The sequence below is a fragment of the Mustelus asterias genome, unplaced genomic scaffold, assembly GCF_964213995.1.
Source record: "Mustelus asterias unplaced genomic scaffold, sMusAst1.hap1.1 HAP1_SCAFFOLD_311, whole genome shotgun sequence".
NCBI classification, from domain to species: domain Eukaryota; kingdom Metazoa; phylum Chordata; class Chondrichthyes; order Carcharhiniformes; family Triakidae; genus Mustelus; species Mustelus asterias.
In genome coordinates, this window is record NW_027590275.1 from 165,301 (window position 1) to 185,292 (window position 19,992).

A 19,992-nucleotide genomic window follows, 5' to 3' on the forward strand; every position below is an offset into this window, starting at 1 on the left:
TCAGAAATTGCAGGGAGCTGTCTCAGAATTACTTTCCTTGTAACTTTGTCCATTTAATTCTCACTTATCTTAGAATTTTTGATCCGAACAATTCCACAATATCTGTTTGATCTGGATAAATGATTGATGTTCCCAACTCGAACAAAATGCTTTGTTATCAATCGGCCAATGGGAATTCTGTGGAGGGAATTCTAATGTCCTCAGGAAGAGGTTTAATAATGAGCTGAATGAACTGTTTTTGTTTACAGGGATGAAAGGTTATGTCACTGGGCTGGCAATCCAGAGGTCCGGACTAATATTTGGGGACACGGAGTAAATCCCACCACGGCAGCTGGTGAAATTCAAATTCACGGATTTAATACATAGAAACATGGATAGAAAACAGAAACAGGAGTTGGCCATTCGGCCCAAATAAAGCTGGAATTGAATGCAAGCTTCAGAAATGGCGGCCTTGAAATTTCCGTCGATTGTTTTCCAGAGACAACATCACAGAACAACAGAGAACATGTCACACAACAGGACACGCCTTTACAGAACCGAGAAAACTTCTGCACAAGATGGATCATATTTACACAACAGGGAACACATTTACACAACAGGGAACACATTGACACAACAGGGAATAATTTGACAAAACCACAAGGAAGATCTGTCAACGCCAGAGTCACAGTTCCACAACAGAGAGAATAGTTACAAAGCACAGAACACAGTTACACAGCAGGAAACACATTTCAAAACAGGGCCTAGCTTTGTGTAACAGAAAACAGCTTTTCATAAATACTCATGTTTTCCATCTCAGTATCTTGCTGGTTTGCTCGGCACCTTTTCTGTCTGTCATTGTGCGTGTATCCTGATAGTCTCTTACTGCTTTTCTGTGTGTCTTTCTCTATCTGTTACACTCGAGGTGATGTGATGTGTTATTCTCCAGCCAGGGTGTGCGTCCCACCACGGAGGGTTTTGTTTTAAATCAATAGTTGTCGGACTGCCGCGCAACAGTAATAGGCAGGAAGCGATTACGTTTCGGAGCAGAGTGTCGCAGAGGAAGCGGCCCGTAACCCAGAGGTGGATGGATCGAAACCACCCTTTGCTATCGTGTTTTCTTTCGTATCAAAAAGGCATATTCGGCTGCTGTCCAATAGCAACTCTGTATTTTCTCGGCAGCAAATTTGCTTCGTCATGTTGATTTGTGTTACTGTGGGTGGCACAGCGCATTTGTCCCAGTTTTTGTTCAGTTGGCTGGATAGCAGATTCAGCCAACGGCCCCCGATCAGTTCCCGTATCGGTTGAGATTATTGATACAGGCCCTGCCTTCTCAGCCTTGCTCCCCGCCTGAGATGTTAATCACCAGAAGTCAGTTCGCTCTCCCCTGAGATGTTCGCTGAATCATCTCGGACCGTGGACGTTGCTTTAAATTTACAAATAGCAAAAATATGACCTGCTCGTGGAAACCGGAGGTGTCCCTAAAATATCATTTCATCATAATTTTGAAATGTATCATTTCGCGAACATTTGCAAACAATCAACTTTCCCCGGATGCAGATTCCAAAGACCAACTGCAGAAATCCTCCAGGAGCCTGATGTGAATTAAACACGGAACCCTCTGACCTGGAGGGGCCTGAGAAATTAACTGTCTCCCTCTTTACTTCCTATGGATTTACATCGAATGAAAGAGTAACAACGAACCGAGATTAATGAGAGAGCAGGAACACAGCATTGTCCTGCGGGAGAAATGTCTTCTTGTTACGGGTCTTAAGAGCACAAGAGCTGTTTTGGGGCAATGTAAATGCATGACGAGGTGGCCGAGTGGTTAAGGCGATGGACTGCTAATCCATTGTGCTCTGCACGCGTGGGTTCGAATCCCATCTTCGTCGTAGATGCATTTTCTCCGTCTTCGTATTGACCCAGAGATTGAGGGTGAACTGATGACTTATTTTGAGTTTTCCGAACAAACGTGAAGTTTCGACCGAGTTCTGCAGGTATTTGGGGTGAATAATCCAACACCATTCCATATTGCTCATCCAAATGAGAAACTCCAGCTGGCAATTGATTCAAGCTTTGAGCAGGAGTTTGCCAACAGGAGAACATGTGGTTTCAGAAGCTCCAAAACAGACTCTAGCTTCATTTGAGGCACCAGTTGCGGATTTTGTCTTTCCAGAATCGGACGTTCCGCCATGAAAATTAGTGCCGGGTTTGGTGTAATGGTCTTGTTCAATTGCCCGTTCCTGTCACGAGCATTAACATGTTAAATATGTGGGGTTACGGGCCTGCATGGGATTGCTGATGGCGCAGGCTCGATCAGCCGAATGACCTCCTTCTGGACTGTAGGGATTCTATGAAGTTCGGGGCGACAGTTTCGCTTCTCTGAGAATATGCCCAACTATTCTCGCATAAGATATAAACTTCTAACCAGTCAATGCCTGTTTGAGGACTGGCAAGGAATAGGGCTGACATTGAATAGGTTCATATTGAATTAGTTACAGCAAATTGATTCTTTAAGAGGTGGTGTAATGCTTTCAGAGAGACTGTCATAGTTCCTTTTTTTGTTCTGTAATTTTGTTAATCTACTTGGAGCGGGTGCAGTTTGTCAACACCTGTGCCTCTTGCTTGGCCACCTCTGTGGGCAGCAGCAGCTCCAAGAGTCAAGTGGGCGATGGTGGTGACTGTGTGAGCATTTGATCAAGGGTCCTGGCCATCACATTGGTGACCTATTTAATTCGCTATCGCAGGTCAGAACAGTACAGAACAGGACACCTCAAATGAAATTCACTAACGATTCTCATTATTCATGAGTTGTTCATGGAAATATTTCTTCAATTTGCTTCCTGTGTAAACTTCGTTGCAATGAAAGAATAGGCCTCAAAGCTATTCAATGAGTTCTCAGTCAGAAACAACAGTGAAAAGGGGGGTTAAACTGTGCAGAAAAACGCGACAGCCAAGATCAGTTTACAAATTGTGTTGTGGACACACCTTCGTGAGCAACGAAAGTACTTCCGTAATTATAACTAATGAAAATAACAATCACTTTAACAGAGCAAGCGATGGTGGTGTAGTGGTGAGCATGGCTGCTTTCCACGCAGTTGGCCCGGATTCGGTTCCCGGCCGTAGCACTGGTTATGTACTTAGGTCCTTATTCACGGCCTCTTGCGTTTCAAATCATGTGGTCAAAAACAGTTCAAACGCAGCATTTGCTGGAAATGAAACAAAATGGACGTCCCTTTTAAATATTATTTATTCGGACGGAAAATTCCGCTTCAAATTCTCTCTGCAGAAAAAAAATATTGAAACAGAGGAAGAAGTCTCTGTGCTAATGAATGAGTTCTCAGTCAGAGACAAAGATATAAAGTAAAGGGAACCGAACACAGTTGACCTCCCTGACTGTGATCGCAATAATCCCGATGAAGTCAATATGAACGTTACTGAGGTCGTTGCATCGACTGGCCAATAAACAGCTCCGATTGAAGGGTGGTTCAGGCATTCGACTTGGAATCTAAATTTGCTTTGATTGGAGACTTTTTTTAACTGAAAGAACAGGCCTCAAAATTATTCAATGAGTTCTCAGGCAGGTACAATGTTAAAATGTAGGCTTAAACTGTCCAAAAAACAAGAGTGAACAATTTCAGTTTACAAAATGTGCGTCAGGACCACCAGGTGTCTGAGGAAATCGGCAACTAAGGCAGTTCCGTAATTATAACAAATGTAAATAACCATCAGTCAGACATAGCGAGCGATGGTGGTATAGTGGTGAGCATAGCTGCCTTCCAAGCAGTTGACCCGGGTTCGATTCCCAGCCATCGCATTGGTAATGTAGTTATGACTTTATTTTGTGTTTCAAGGCATGTGGACCAAATAAAACTCGAACGCGGCAATTGCCGAGAAATACGCTTCCCGTTCTAATTTTATTTATTTCGGACGGAGAATTCGGTTTCAATTTTTTTATCCTGAAAACAATATTGAAATAGAAGAATAATCTAATAAATGAATTCTCAGTCAAACATAAGGACACCAAGTAAAAATAGAGGAACACATGTCAGCTCACACACTGTTCACTGCACAATCCTGATGCTTGATGAAGTTAACGTGAACATTGCTGAGGTGATTACATCATTTTGAGAGATAAGCAGCTGCGAAGGCCGAGTGGTTAAGGCGTTGCACTCAAAACCATCGTTTCCTCGCGAAGGTTCAAACTCTGCGCAATGAGCGAGATTGGAAATGTGTAATTCGCTTCTCCAGGGCAGCCCGTAATATTGAATTGTAATTTACTGTGGGCTCTTTCTATAAAGACCGGGCACTCTGCTGGCATCGACAATATGGGCCGAATGGCTTCTGTGCTGTAACTTGTCTGAGGAACTGGTGCAGGGGCAGGGTTTCCAATTCTTGGATCATTGGGACATCTTCTGGGGCAGGTGGGACCTGTACAAGAGAGACGGGTTACACCTAAACTACAAGGGGACCAATATACTTGCAGGGAGATTTGCTAGTGTTATTGGGGAGCGTTTAAACTAGATTTGCAGGGGGATGGGAACCAGAGTGCCAGAGCAGATAGTGGAGCAGGGGTAAAAAGACAGGTTAGTTCAAGCAAAATCACAAATGGAGGGGTTGAGTGTGGTGGAAATAATCTTTTGAGGTGTGTCTATTTCAATGCCAGGAGTATTGTGGGTAAGGCAGATAAGCTGAAGGCGTGGGTAGACACATGGAAATATGACATTATAGCCATTAGTGAAACTTGGCTACAGGAAGGGCAGGACTGGCAGCTCAATGTTCGAGGGTTCCAATGTTTCAGGCGGGATAGAGGCAGAGGGATAAAAGGCGGGGGGGGGGGGGGGTGGCATTGTTGGTCAGGGAAAATGTTACAGCGGTACTCAGGCAGGATAGATTAGGGAGCTTGTCTACAGAGGCCCTATGGGTGGAGCTGAGAAACAGGAAAGGTATGACCACGTTAATGGGGTTATATTATAGACCACCCAATAGTCAGCGAGAATTGGAGGAGCAAATCAGCGGAGAGATAGCTGACAACTGCAAGAAACACAAAGTTGTGATAGTAGAGGATTTTAATTTTCCACATATAGATTGGGACTCGCATACTGTTAAAGGTTTAGACGGGGTAGAGTTTGTAAAATGTGTTCAGGAGTATTTGTGAAAAAAGAGATACGCCCAGATCTGGAACGTAACTGTGAAAATAGAGACAGTTCACATTCCGAATGCAGACATTTCACGGGAACGACCGTTTCTCTCTCCACAGATGCTATGGGATCTCGGATAGATTCATGAAAGAAAAATAATTGAATCCTACAGCGGCCCATTGAGACTGCACCGATTTCCCCGTAAACCTTTCAAATCTGCCTTCCCCTGACATTGAACACATCAGAGGGAATTGCCCACATCACTCAGTGAAACTCTTCCGCTAAACGTTAAGCGGTTTATCTTGAGCTGGTTCCATTTACTGTTTTCAGACCCACATTTGCTATAAAAGTAGCCGTGTTCAGGGTGTGATTCATACACACAGTTTTCTCCTCTGCAGGCCATTCTGTGGCGCGAGGTGATTTATTTAAAATACTTCATTTAAACGGGATATGTGTGTCGCTGACCCGGGAAGCACATATTATCCAAATTAATTATCTTTGAGTAATTGGCGATGAATTCATTCTGTAGCCACTGCAGTCCATGTGGTGTCAGCACATGCACTGCTGTTCGGGAGGAATTTCCAGGATTGTGACCCATTGGAACAGCAATATGTTTCCAAGTCAAGATGATGCGGGTTTCGGAGTGCAACTTAGAGCGGGTCGTTGTTTCTCTGCGTCTGCTGCCCTTGTGCTGCCAGGTGAGAGATTTCTTGGGTTTGGATGGTGCCTCGCGAATGAAAAATTAAGGTCAGGAGTGAGATTTGAACTGTCACCTCCAGCAGAGATTGTGACCTGAGACCGCTCGGCCATCCTGACCAGCGACGTCAATGTTTAATATCTCTGCACAAATCGATTTGCATTCCATCTTTATTGTTATGACATTTGAAACTCTGTCTCCGACTTGACTGATTGAGGGTGAACTGATCACTTATTTTGAGGATCAGGGACCAAGTGAAGGTAAGACACAGAGTTCCACAGGTTTGAAGGGTGAATAGTCCAGCACCATTCCGTATTCTTCATCCAAATGAGAAACTCGAGCTGACAACCGATTCAAATTAGGACAGCAGCTTTGGGTAGGAGTTGCCACTATGAAAACATGTGGTTTCAGAAGCTCCAAAGCAGACTTGGTTTCATTTGCGGCACTAGTGGCAGATTTTGTCTTTCCAGAATCGGCCGTTCCGCCATGAAAATTAGCGCCGGGTTAGGTGGAATGGTCAAGTTATATTGCCCTTAGTATCAGGAGCATTAGCATGTTAAATACGTGGGGTTACTGGGATAGGGCCTGCATTTTGTTGGCACAGGATCGATGGGCCGAATGGCCTCCTTCTGTACTGTTCGTACTCTATGAAGTTCGGGATGGCAGTTTCACTTTCCTGAGAATATTGATGACTGTTCTCTGATAACATTAAAACTTCTCACCAGTCAATGCCTGTTTGAGAACTGGCCATGCGTAGGGCTGACATTGAAACGGTTCATATTGAATTAGTTACAGCAAATTGATTCTTGAAGAGATGGTAATATATTGCTTTCAGAGATTGTCATAGCTCAGTTGCGCTTGTTTGTTCAGAAATTTTGTGAATCTATTTGGAGCGGGTGCAGTTGGTCGGGATGGTGGTATAGTGGTGAGCATTGCTGCTTTCCAAGCAGTTGACCCGGGTTCAATTCCCACCCATTGTATTCATCATTTGTCACCTTATCCACGGCTTCTTGCGTTTCAAAGCATGTGGGCACAAACAGTTCGAAAGCAATGTTTGCCGGTTGTGAATTAAAATGGACTTAATGTGATTTTTTTTCGGATGTTAAATTCGGCTTCAATTTCTTTATACTGAAAAAAAAATATTGAAATAGACGAAATGTCTCTGAACTAATAAATGAATTCTCAATCAAAGATAAAGACACCAAAAAGAGGGAGGCGAACAGGTTTCAGCTCACACACTGTGCTCTGCATAATCTAGATGCCTGATGAAGTTACTATGAACGTTTCTGAAGTGGTTCCATCATTCGTTCAGATAAACCGCTGCGGTGGCCGAGCAGTTAAGGTGTTGGACTGGAAACAGAGTGGGGATTCCGCGCGCAGGTTGGAAACCTGCCCGCAGTGCTAGCCATTTGAAATGTTTAATTGACTTCTCCAGGGCAGCACACGAGAATAAATCGTGATTTTCATGGGTTTTTTTCGATGAAGATCTGGATCTGTGCTATGGGCCGGGTCCAGGAAGTTGGTATTGGAATGGGCGCCAGGGTGTTCTCAGCTGGCATCTGCAAGATGGGCCGAATGGCTTCTGTGCTGTAACTTTCATGAGAAAAATCATGACGTGAGAGGAAAGAAACAGAGCAGCATAAGAGCAAAACAAGGTCTCATGTCAGAGTAAGATTCTTACGTAATGGCATAAGAAATGCATTTCACCAGAATACATTGAATGAATGAGAATTTCAAAATGCTGCTAAGATGAAATGACATCGTGTTCATTCAAACATATTGCAACAAGCTGGGCGTTCGGTATTCCTGATGATAACAGTTTGGGAATGGAAGGAGCACGTGAAAAATAGGGAGGAATAGTCATATTGGAACGTTAGTGAAAGAGGATTCCTGAGAATAATAAGACATCAGTGGAAATTCCATGTTAGAATTGACTTCAAGATGTCTGGATTAAGTGCTCGCTTTTCCCAGGATTCCATACACAAGCGACAAATTGATGGTATATATTCAGAGATTAGAGAATATTGCAAATAAACCGATGTTGCTTTAAAAGACGTCCAATAATTTCTGACAGATTGAACCGAGCTGGACAGCTCGTTCAGAAACCAGTTGTTGTCTTGTTTACGCACATGATATATTTCTGGTACAATATGCACCAAGCCGACAAGATGACAGGGTCATAGAGTCATAGAGGTTTACAGCAGGGAAACAGGCCCTTCGGTCCAACTTGTCCATGCCGCCCTTTTCTTTAAAACACCTAAGATAGTCCCAATTGCCCGCATTTGGCCCATATCCCTCTATGTCCATATTGCCCCTGTAACTGTCTAAACGCTTTTTAAAAGACAAAATTATACCCGCCTCTACTACTACCTCTGGCAGCTTATTCCAGACAGTCACCAACCTCTGTATGAAAAAAAATGCCCCTCTGGACCCTTTGGTATCTCTCCTCTCTCAACTTAAACCTATGCCCTCTAGTTTTAGGCTCCCCGAGCTTTGGGAAAATGTATTGACTATCTAGCTAATCTATGCCCCTCATTACTTTACAGACCCCTATAAGATCATACCTCAGCCTTCTACGCTCCAGAGAAAAAAGTCCCAATCTATTCAGCCTTTCCTTATAATTCAAACCATCAAGTCCCGTTAGATAGAACATAGGACAGTACAGCACAGAACAGGCCCTTCGGCCCACGATGTTGTGCCAAGCTTTATCTGAAACCAAGATCAAGCTATCCCACTCCCTATCATCCTGGTGTGCTCCTTGTGCGTATCCAATAACCGCTTAAACGTTCCTAAAGTGTCTGACTCCACTATCACTGCAGGCAGTCCATTCCACACCCCAACCACTCTCTGCGCAAAGAACCTACCTCTGATATCCTTCCTATATCTCCCACCACGAACCCTATAGTTATGCCCCCTTGTAATAGCTCCATCCACCCGAGGAAATAGTCTTAGATGCTAGTAAAGATGCTAGTAAAATTTACAAGGATGCTAGTAAAATTCTTCTGCACTCTTTCGAGATTAATGATATATTTTCTATAATAGGGTAACGAGAACTGTACACAGTATTCCAAGTGTAGGTTTACCAAGGTCTTGTACAACTTCAACAAGGCATCCCAACGCTTGTATTCCATGTTCTGACAAAGATACCAAGCATGCTGAATGCCGTCTTCACCAATCTGTCCACCTGTGACTCCAGTTTCAAGGAGATATGAACCTGTACCCCGAGATCCCTTTGTTCTGTAACTCTCCCCAACGCCCTACCATTAACTGAGGAAGCCTTGTCCTGGTTCATTCTATCAAAATGCATCATTTCGCATTTATCTAAATTAAACTCTATATACCATTCGTCAGCCCACTGGCCCAATTGATCAAGATCCCGTTGCAATCCGAGATAACCTTCTTCACTCTCCACTATGCCACCAATCTTGGTGTAATCTGCAAACTGACTAACCGTGCCTCCTCTATTCTCATCCAAATCATTAATATAAATAACAAATAACAGCGGACCCAGCATCGATTGCAGAGGCACACCGCTGGCCACAGGTCTCCAGTTTGAAAACAGCTCTTTACAAGCACCCTCTGGTTTCTGTCATCGAGCCAATTTCGTATCCATTTAGCGACCCTGGATTCTGTGAGATTGAACCCGATGCAACAACCGATCATGTGGTACCTTGTCAAGGCCTTGCTAAAGTTCATGTAGGCAACATCAAGTTCACTGTCCTTTGTTACCCCTTCAAAAAACTCAATCAAATTTGTGGGACATGATTTTCCACTCACAAAGCCATGCTGACTGTCCCTAATCAGTCGTTGCGTCACTAAATGCCTGTAGATCCTTTCTCTCAAAATACCTTCCAACATCTTACCCACCACAGATGTGAGGCTCACTGGCCTGCAATTCCTAGGCTTTTCCCTGCAGCCCTTTTTAAACAATGACATCCGAGAGTGTGTGGAAAATGTGTGTGAGAGCCTGAACTGGATCCGAAATGAAACCAGTGGTGGCGGTACAGAGCAATTTAAAGACAGAGAGCGGACGGAGCAGAGACAAGCTGCTGTCAGCTCTCCGCTTCTCCAGCCTCTCTGTGTTTGTCTCTCCTCACAATCTATCCCATTACAATTAAAACTTGACACTTCACATTCTTTGACTGATCATTTCTGTGACCGAAATCCGAATATTTCCTGTTGAGAAAGTTCCATCCGAATTCCGGGCAGCAATTTCCATTTCAACCAGTCTCTTTGCTGCATTGATCGCGCTCTCTCAGTCCAGCGCTGACTTATTCTCCGTTTGCCAACTGAAATCTTGCAGTCGACGAATATTTTCCATTAAATTTTCCCTTCAGACCTGAGCAAGGGAACAGCGCGATCCTATGCCAGGAAATCTTGCGATTTGACACAAGAAGGACGGCGAAATGCGGCGCTGAGGGCGGACACACAAACACAGTAACATTAGTCTAACCCAGCCGCCCCTTTAGCACACTCTCTCTGACACAATATTCACATTTGCACATTGACAAGTCAAACTGTGTCTCAGATTGACAGCTCCCAGGGCAGGCTTTCCTGTCTCGCTCTGTGCTGTGGATTATCGGGGATTAGTTGGAGTTTCCCAGCTCAGTAACTGTTAAAGCCTCTGAGGCCGGCGATGTTCAACGTGTCAGTTCCCCAGATTCAGGGGGTTGCAGCCAATCAGAGCTGTGCCTGGGTTACCCCGGAACTGGTTGAAATGATGATCTTGTTCACAAGCTGAATTCTATTTGATCAGATGAAGATACACATTATGTACATTTAGACGCTAAACAATGTTCAGCCTTCATATAGAGTTGATGAGAGGGGGTGGAGGGATAGACAGAGACAGAGTCTGCTCGGCTAGATAATGTATCAGTACCAAAAATCCTTGTAAATTCCGGTTTGGAGAAACAGAAGCTGCATTCTGAGCATTATTCATTAACACATTATTCATCTCAGTCAGGAACAGTGCTGCATTCTGATAGAAGGGATGGAAAGAGGCAACAGAACATAGAACTCCTGCAGTACAGAAGGAGTCTGTACTGACTACAATCCCATCCAGGCCCTATTCAAATAACCCCACACATTTACCCGTCTCATCCCACTGACACTATGCATTCAATCCATGGTCAATCAGCCTAACCCGCACATATTTGGACTGTGTGTGGGAATCCAGGGAGGAAACACATGCAACATGGGGAGAAAATGCAAATTCAAAGCAGACAGTGAACTGGAATGGAACCCGGGACTAATTATGTGAGGCAATATGCTAACCACTGTGTCAATCATTGTGCCACCCTGCCACTCTGAATGGTCCAGTTCTACACAGGATTGCAGGATCAGAGGGACCTGAGGTTCAGAGAGATCTTTGAACGTGAGAGGAGATCTTGGGAGAGTTGTTCGGGAAGTGGATTGGATCTTCGGCTTCATCGATGAGGACACTGAATATAAAAGCAGGGAAGCTATGCTCAATCTTTATAAAGCTCGGATCAACTGCGGCTGTTTTAGAATCACAACGAGACCTGGTAACCACACTTTAGAAATTGTGTGAGGGTCCTTCGGAGGGAGAAAAGGAGATTTACTGGTTTGGATCCAGTGATGAGAGATTTTAGCTACAAGGTTTCGTTGGATAATTTGGAGTGTATTCTCTTTGCAGCACATGAGATTGAGTGGTGTAAGAGACATGTAAAAAACATATTGAACTAAGGTACATAGGGGAAGTTACGACATTAACCCCTAGGGTTCCAATGTTTCAGGCGGGATAGAGGCAGAGGAGGGTTCCAATGTTTCAGGTGGGATAGAGGCAGAGGGATAAAAGGTGGGGGGGCGGGGGTGGCATTGTTGGTCAGGGAAAATGTTACAGCGGTACTCAGGCAGGATAGATTAGGGAGCTTGTCTACAGAGGCCCTATGGGTGGAGCTGAGAAACAGGAAAGGTATGACCACATTAATGGGCTTGTATTATAGACCACCCAATAGTCAGCGAGAATTGGAGGAGCAAATCAGCGGAGAGATAGCTGACAACTGCAAGAAACACAAAGTTGTGATAGTAGGGGATTTTAATTTTCCACATATAGATTGGGACTCGCATAATGTTAAAGGTTTAGACGGGGTAGAGTTTGTAAAATGTGTTCAGGAGAATTTATTACATCAGTATATAGAGGCCAACTAGAGAGGATGCGATATTGGATCTCCTATTGGGAAATGAATTAGGGCAGGTGATGGATGTGAGTGTGAGGGAACACTTTGGATCCAGTGATCATAATGCCATTAGTTTCAACCTGATCGTGGATAAGGATAGATCTGGTCCTCGGGTTGAAGTTCTGAACTGGAAAAAGGCCAAATTGGATGAAATGAGAAGGGATCTGGGAAGTGTGGATTGGCACAGGCTGTTCTCTGGTAAGGATGTAAATGGAACGTGGGAGGCCTTCAAAGGAGAAATTTTGAGAGTGCAGAGTTTGTATGTTCCTGTCAGGATTAAAGGCAAAGTAAATAGGAATAAGGAACCTTGGTTCTCGAGGGAGATTGTAACACTGATTAAGAGGAAGAGAGAGTTGTATGAAATGTACAGGCAGCAAGGAACAGATCAGATGCTCGAGGAGTATAAAAAGTGCAAGAAGCTACTTAAGAGGGAAATCAGGAGGGCTAAAAGAAGACATGAGGTTGCTTTGGCAGACAGAGTGAAGGAAAATCCAAAGAGCTTCTATAGGTATGTTAGGAGCAAAAGGATAGTGAGGGATAAAATTGGTCCTCTTGAAGACCAGAGTGGTAGACTGTGTATGGAACCAAAAGAGATGGGGGAGATACTAAATGGTTTTTTTGCATCCGTATTTACTGAGGAAACGGGCATGGAGTCTACGGAAATAGGGCAAACTGGTAGGGAGGCCATGGAACCTTTACAGATTAAAGGGGAGGAGGTGCTCGCTGTCTTGAGGCAAATCAGAGTGGATAAATCCCCAGGACCGGACAGGGTATTCCCACGGACCTTGAGGGAAGCTAGTGTTGACCTTGCAGGGGCCCTGGCAGACATATTTAAAATGTCAGTATTCACAGGGGAGGTGCCGGATGATTGGAGGGTGGCTCATGTTGTTCCGTTGTTTAAAAAAGCTTCCAAAAGAAATCCGGGAAATTATCGGCCAGTAAGTTTGACGTCGGTGGTGGGCAAGTTATTCGAAGGTGTGATACGGGATAGGATCTACAAATATTTGGACACACAGGGACTTATTAGGGAGAGTCAACATGGCTTTGTGCGTGGTAGGTCATGTTTGACCAATCTATTAGAGTTTTTCGAGGAGGTTACCAGGAAAGTGGATGAAGGGAAGGCGGTGGATGTTGTCTACCTGGATTTCAGCAAGGCCTTTGACAAGGTCCCTCATGGGAGGTTAGTTAGGAAGGTTCAGTCGCTAGGTATACATGGGGAGGTAGTAAATTGGATAAGACAGTGGCTCAATGAAAGAAGCCAGAGAGTGGTTGTGGAGGATTGCTTCTCTGAGTGGAGGCCTGTGACTAGTGGTGTGCCACAGGGATCGGTGTTGGGTCCATTGTTGTTTGTCATCTATATCAATGATCTGGATGACAATGTGGTCAATTCGATCAGCAAGTTTGCTGATGATACAAAGATTGGAGGTGTAGTGGACAGTGAGGAAGGTTTTCAAAGCTTGCAGAGGGATTTGGACCAACTAGAAAAATGGACTGAGAAATGGCAAATGGAATTTAACGCAGACAATTCTGAGATATTGCACTTTGGAAGGACAAACCAAAGAAGAACGTACAGGGTAAATGGTAGGACTCTGAAGAGTGCAGTTGAACAGAGGGATCTGGGAATACAGGTACAGAATTCCCTAAAAGTGACGTCACATGTGGATAGGGTCGGAAAGAGTGCCTTTGGTACATTGGCCTTTATAAATCGGAGTATCGAGTATAAAAGTTGGAGTGTTATGGTAAGGTTATATAAGGCATTGGTGAGGCCGAATTTGGAGTATTGTGTACAGTTTTGGTCACCTAGTTACAGGAAGGATGTAAATAAGATTGAAAGAGTGCAGAGAAGGTTCACAAGGATGTTGCCGGGACTTGAGAAGCTGAGTTACAGAGAGAGATTGAATAGGTTGGGACTTTATTCCTTGGAGCGTGTTGGCCGCGTGGCCTAATGGATAAGGCGTCTGACTTCGGTGGTTATGATGATGATATCAGAAGATTGCAGGTTCGAGTCCTGTCGCGGTCGCTTTATTTTTCTATGGTTCTATTTTAAGAAAAACTTGGACGGGTTCATGGATGAGAGGGGTGTGGAGGGATATGGTCCAAGTGCAGGTCAGTGGGACAAGGCATAAAATGGTTCGGCACAGACAAGAAGGGCCAAAAGGCCTGTTTCTGAGCTGTAATTTTCTATGGTTCTATGGTTCTAAGATTGAGGGGAGATTTGATAGAGCTGTATAAGATTTTGATGGGTATAGATAGAGTGAATGCAAGCAGGCTTTTTCCGCTGAGGCGAGGGGAGAAAAAAACCAGAGGGCATGGGTTAAGGGTGAAAGGAGAAAAGTTTAAAGGGAATATTAGGGGGGCCTTCTTCACGCAGAGAGTGGTGGGAGTGTGGAATGAGCTGCCGGATAAAGTGGTATATGCGGGGTCACTTTTAACATTTAAGAAAAACTTGGACGGGTTCATGGATGAGAGGGGTGTGGAGGGATATGGTCCAAGTGCAGGTCAGTGGGACTAGGCATAAAATGGTTCGGCACAGACAAGAAGGTCCAAAAGGCCTGTTTCTGAGCTGTAATTTTCTATGGTTTTCTATGGTTCTATTAACTGCAAGCATGGAGATTCGGGAATAGGTGTTGAATGTTTAAGGCAGGCTGTGTAGGAGGCAGAGGATCCCTACAGTGCGGTAGGAGGCCATTCTGCCCACTGATTCTGCGCCGGCTCTCTCACAGAATATCCCTCCCCAACCCTGTAACCACAACGTAATTACCCTGCTAATCCCCCTGACACTAAGGGTCAATATAGTCTGGCCAATCCACCTCATCTGCACGTTGTTGAAACTGGGAGGAAACCGGAACACCTGAAGGAAACCCAGGCAGAAACAGGGAGAACGTGCAAACTCCATGCAAAGTGTCATCTGGATTCGAAACGTCAGCTCCTTCTCTCCTTACAGATGCTGCCAGGCCTGCTGAGATTTTCCAGCATTTTCTCTTTTGATTTCAAACTCCACACAGACAGCACCCAAGAATGTTAGAAGTGGACTTTAGTTTTCCGCAGGTGAGAGAAGCTGGAGTTTTCCCTTCAAGTTTCTGGTATCTGAGGAGTTTGTTCAGTGTGTCCAGGAGAGTTTCCTGACACAGTATGTGGATAAGCCTACTAGAGGAGAGGCTGTTCTTGATCTGGTGCTGGCTAATGAACCTGGACAGGTGGAGGATCTCTCGGTGGGTTAGCATCTTGGGGATAGCGATCATAATTCTATCTCCTTCACGATAGCATTGGAAAGAGATAGGGTCAGGCAGGCTAGGAAAGTGTTTCTCTGGAGTAAAGGGAAATACAGTGTCATCAGGGAGGAAATTAGACGGGTAAATTGGAAGGAGGCATTCTTGGGGAAAAGTACCGAAGGAAAGTGGAGGATTTTCAAGGAATGTTTGTCTGGAGCTCTGCATGACAACGTTCCGATGAGACAGGGGGGTGTTGGTAGGGTACGGGAACCGTGGTGCACGAAGGTTGTGATGAACCTGGTGAATAAGAAAAGAGAGGCGTACAGCAGGTTCAGAGAGCTAGGAGGTGTTAAGGATTTAGAGGAGTATACGCGATGTAGGAAGGAGCTTAAGAAGGAAATTAGGAGAGCGAGAAGGGGTCATGAGAAGACCTTGGCGGGTAAGATTAAGGAGAATCCCAAGGCTTTCTACAAATATGTCAAGAGTAAAAGGATGAGATGTGAAGGCATAGGACCCTTAAAAGGTGAAGGGGGAAAAGTTTGTGCGGAACCGTTAGAAATGGCGGAGCTGCTTAATGAATACTTTACCTCGGTATTCACGGTGGAAAGGGATCTGGGTGGTTGTACTGCTGGATTGCGGAGGACAGAAAGGATCGAGCATGTGGACATAAAGAAAGAGGATGTGTTGGAACTATTGAATGGCATCAAGGTTGGTAAGTCGCCGGGACCGGATGGGATGTACCCCAGGTTACTGTGGGAGGCGAGGGAGGAGATTGCGGAGCCTTTGGCGATGATCTTTGCATCGTCGATGGAGACGGGAGAGGTTCCGGAGGATTGGAGGATTGCGGATGTGGTCCCTATATTCAAGAAAGGGAACAGGGACAGCCCGGGAAATTACCGACCGGTGAGTCTAACCTCAGTGGTTGGTAAGTTGATGGAGAGGATCCTGAGAGACAGGATTTATGATCATCTAGAGAAGTTTAGTATGATCAAAAGTAGTCAGCACGGCTTTGTCAGGGGCAGGTCGTGCCTTACGAGCCTGGTTGAGTTCTTTGAAAATGTGACCAAGCACATTGACGAAGGAAGAGCGGTGGATGTGGTCTATATGGACTTCAGCAAAGCGTTCGATAAGGTCCCCCATGCAAGACTTCTTGAGAAAGTGAGAGGGCATGGGATCCAAGGGGCTGTTGCCTTGTGGATCCAGAACTGGCTTGCCTGCAGAAGGCAGAGAGTGGCTGTGGAGGGGTCTTTCTCTGCATGGAGGTCAGTGACCAGTGGAGTGCCCCAGGGATCTGTTCTGGGACCCTTGCTGTTTGTCATTTTCATAAATGACCTGGATGAGGAAGTGGAGGGATGGGTTGGTAAGTTTGCTGACGACACCAAGGTAGGTGGTGTTGTGGATAGTTTGGAGGGATGTCAGAAGTTGCAGCGAGACATAGATAGAATGCAAGACTGGGCGGAGAAGTGGCAGATGGACTTCAACCCGGATAAGTGTGTGGTGATCCATTTTGGCAGATCCAATGGGATGGAGCAGCAGTATAAAATGAAGGGTACCATTCTTAGCAGTGTAGAGGATCAGAAGGACCTTGGGGTCCGGGTCCATAGGACTCTTAAATCGGCCTCGCAGGTGGAGGATGCGGTCAAGAAGGCGTATGGCGTACTAGCCTTCATTAATCGAGGGATTGAGTTTAGGAGTCGGGAGATAATGCTGCAGCTTTATAGGACCCTGGTTAGACCCCACTTGGAGTACTGCGCGCAGTTCTGGTCACCTCATTACAGGAAAGATGTTGAAGCCATTGAAAGGGTGCAGAGGAGATTTACAAGGATGTTGCCTGGATTGGGGGGCATGCCTTATGAGGATAGGTTGAGGGAGCTTGGTCTCTTCTCCCTGGAGAGACGAAGGATGAGAGGTGACCTGATAGAGGTTTACAAGATGTTGAGGGGTCTGGATAGGGTGGACTCTCAGAGGCTATTTCCAAGGGCTGAAATGGTTGCTACGAGAGGACACAGGTTTAAGGTGCTGGGGGGTAGGTACAGGGGGGATGTCAGGGGTAAGTTTTTCACTCAGAGGGTGGTGGGTGAGTGGAATCGGCTGACGTCGGTGGTGGTGGAGGCAAACTCGTTGGGGTCTTTTAAGAGACTTCTGGATGAGTACATGGGATTTAATGGGATTGAGGGCTATAGATAGGCCTAGAGGTGGGGATGTGATCGGCGCAACTTGTGGGCCGAAGGGCCTGTTTGTGCTGTGGCTTTCTATGTTCTATGTTCTATCTGGAAATCAGCGGAACATCCAAAAATAGAACTGACAATGAATATAACCATGGTAGTTATTCACATGGCGCTAACGCCCGCTGCATTAATGCATGTGCTGATCGCGTGGCCGAATGGACAAGGCGTCTGACTTCGGTGATCATGATGATGATATCAGAAGATTGTACGTTAGAGTCCTGTGGCGATCACTTTATACTGAAAAGATCCGGAAAACCACCATGTTACTCATCAGCTGTAAGTTATGCATTTTCTTGCAAACATTGCAGGGCGCCTTTTCAGGAAGTATTTCCTTGTTGTTTGGTTCATACAATTTTCTCATATCATTAATTTATTGAGCTCCTAAGAAATCAATCTCATCTGTGTAATCTTAATAAATTATTGATGCTCCCGAATGGAGCAACAGGCTTTGCAGCAATAGGTTTAATAGAATTCTGTGGGATGGGGACTCTATTCTCCTCAGGAAGAGGTTTAATAATGAACTGAATGAACTGTTTTTGTTTACAGGGATGAAAGGCAATGTCACTGCGCTGGTAATCCAGAGGCCCGCACTAATTTTTGCGGACACGGAGTGAATCCCACCGTGGCAGCTGGTCAAATTTAAATTCACTGATTTGATCAATCTGGAATTGAAAAACTGGCCTCAGTAATGGCCGCCTTGAAACCACCGTCGACTGTTATAAAACCTCATTTGGTTCGCCAGTGCACTTTAGATAAGTCAGTCTGCCCTCCTTCCCTCGTCTGGGCACATGTGTCTCCAGACACAGAGCAATGTGGGTGACTCTTACCTGCCCTCTGAAATGGGCGAGCAAGCCACTCTCAGTTGAAGGGCAATTCGGGAAGGGCAACAAATGTTGGTCCTGCAGATGAAATCCACAGCCCATAAAAAGAAGAATCATTAAGAACAAAGGAAAGGCCTGGTAAAGTTTTGACTGTTTGCATCTTTCTTTTCTTGTAATAACAAGGCTGAGGGGTGGCCTGATTCTGGGCTTTACATTAGTGAAAGATTTTGAAAAATTTCATTTCGATAAAATGGGCCAGAGAAGGGCATTTTGATGGGTATAGATAGAGTGAATGCAAGCAGGCTTTTTCCGCTGAGGCTAGGGGAGTAAAAAACCAGAGGGCATGGGTTAAGGGTGAAAGGAGAAAAGTTTAAAGGGAATATTAGGGGGGGCTTCTTCACGCAGAGAGTGGTGGGAATGTGGAATGAGCTGCCAGATAAAGTGGTAAATGCGGGGTCACTTTTAACATTTAAGAAAAACTTGGACGGGTTCATGGATGAGAGGGGTGTGGAGGGATATGGTCCAAGTGCAGGTCAGTGGGACTAGGCATAAAATGGTTCGGCACAGACAAGAAGGGCCAAAAGGCCTGTTTCTGAGCTGTAATTTTCTATGGTTCTATGAGGACCGATTGTGTCGAAGAGTATTGTCGCCTCTAAACATTCGCAGATGAAGAGACAATCTTTGGTAATGATAAGCTGAATATAGGATGAAATTCGATAGAGAAAAAGAAACTAATTCTTCAGCTGAATGAATCCTAAAGGAAACATTTTCCTCAAGTTAAGGTGAAGCCCCTCATCTCTGTCTCTGCTCTATCTCTCTTTCTGATTGTGCCACTCCTAGTTCATTTCCTTTCAGCCTTCCAGCATTTCTCCCCCTCTGCTTATTCTCGAGTCATCCCACTTTCTATTCTCTGACCCTTGCTTTTCATTCAATTCTCATTTTCCCTTCTTGCTTCTGCATTCTCCATCTTTTGGCTTCTGCATCCCCTGCTACCTCCTCTTTCCCTCTTAATTTTCTCTACCTCATCCCGCTCATTCATTCTCTCTTCTCTCATTAAGAATTTCTCTTCCTTTCTCTTTGTCCCATTGTCTTTCTTCTCCACTCTCCGTAATCCTGTCTTCACAATGTCTGTTTCCTTTCAATCTGTTTCTTTCCCCTCTCTACCCATGTCTACCCTAAAAAATAAAATTGATGTTGTTTCAGGTCAGTGTGAAAACAAACCTTTCCACTTGAACCCAGCCTGCAGTCTAACACATTGCTTTCTGATGAATCCAGCTTCTCCATTTCCTGTTTGAAATGAGCTGCCTGAATGTTCCAGGCTCCATCCATGGCTTCAAGTACAACAAGATAGGGATGAAATCGAGAGGAACCTTTGCTTTTCATTCCAATGTTTTTCTGCAGTTCTGCCTTCCGATCTCCAGAACTAACTCTATTCCATCCTATGTGGGAGATATAGCCACTCACTTATGGATATGTGCTGCATGGGGAATGTAGAACCACAGGACTCATTCTTATATTAAGGATCAGTCATTAGTAACAAAGATCAAGGAAAATTTATTGTTGAAATGACTGTGACTCTTTGGCGTTTCCTATCCCAGATGATTGTAGACGCTCAGGCATTGGGTATATTTAGGAGACAATATGATAGATGTTTGGATACCAAGAGGATAAAGGGATAAGGGGTGTATCTGGAAGGTTGACTTCAGATAGAAGA

General features: G+C 44.8%; 3 non-coding genes across 3 annotated transcripts; all 3 read left to right on the forward strand.

Annotated features, from left to right (window-relative positions):
* The first annotated feature begins 1,789 nt into the window (after window positions 1-1,789).
* On the forward strand, window positions 1,790-1,871 carry trnas-gcu (transfer RNA serine (anticodon GCU)). Its single transcript has one exon. It is a non-coding gene; the product is annotated as a tRNA-Ser (tRNA).
* A 1,853-nt stretch (window positions 1,872-3,724) lies between these two features.
* On the forward strand, window positions 3,725-3,796 carry trnag-ucc (transfer RNA glycine (anticodon UCC)). Its single transcript has one exon. It is a non-coding gene; the product is annotated as a tRNA-Gly (tRNA).
* Window positions 3,797-13,948: 10,152 nt separating this feature from the next.
* Window positions 13,949-14,037, forward strand: trnar-ucg (transfer RNA arginine (anticodon UCG)). The gene is given in 2 exon segments: window positions 13,949-13,985; window positions 14,002-14,037. It is a non-coding gene; the product is annotated as a tRNA-Arg (tRNA).
* Window positions 14,038-19,992: the final 5,955 nt, after the last annotated feature.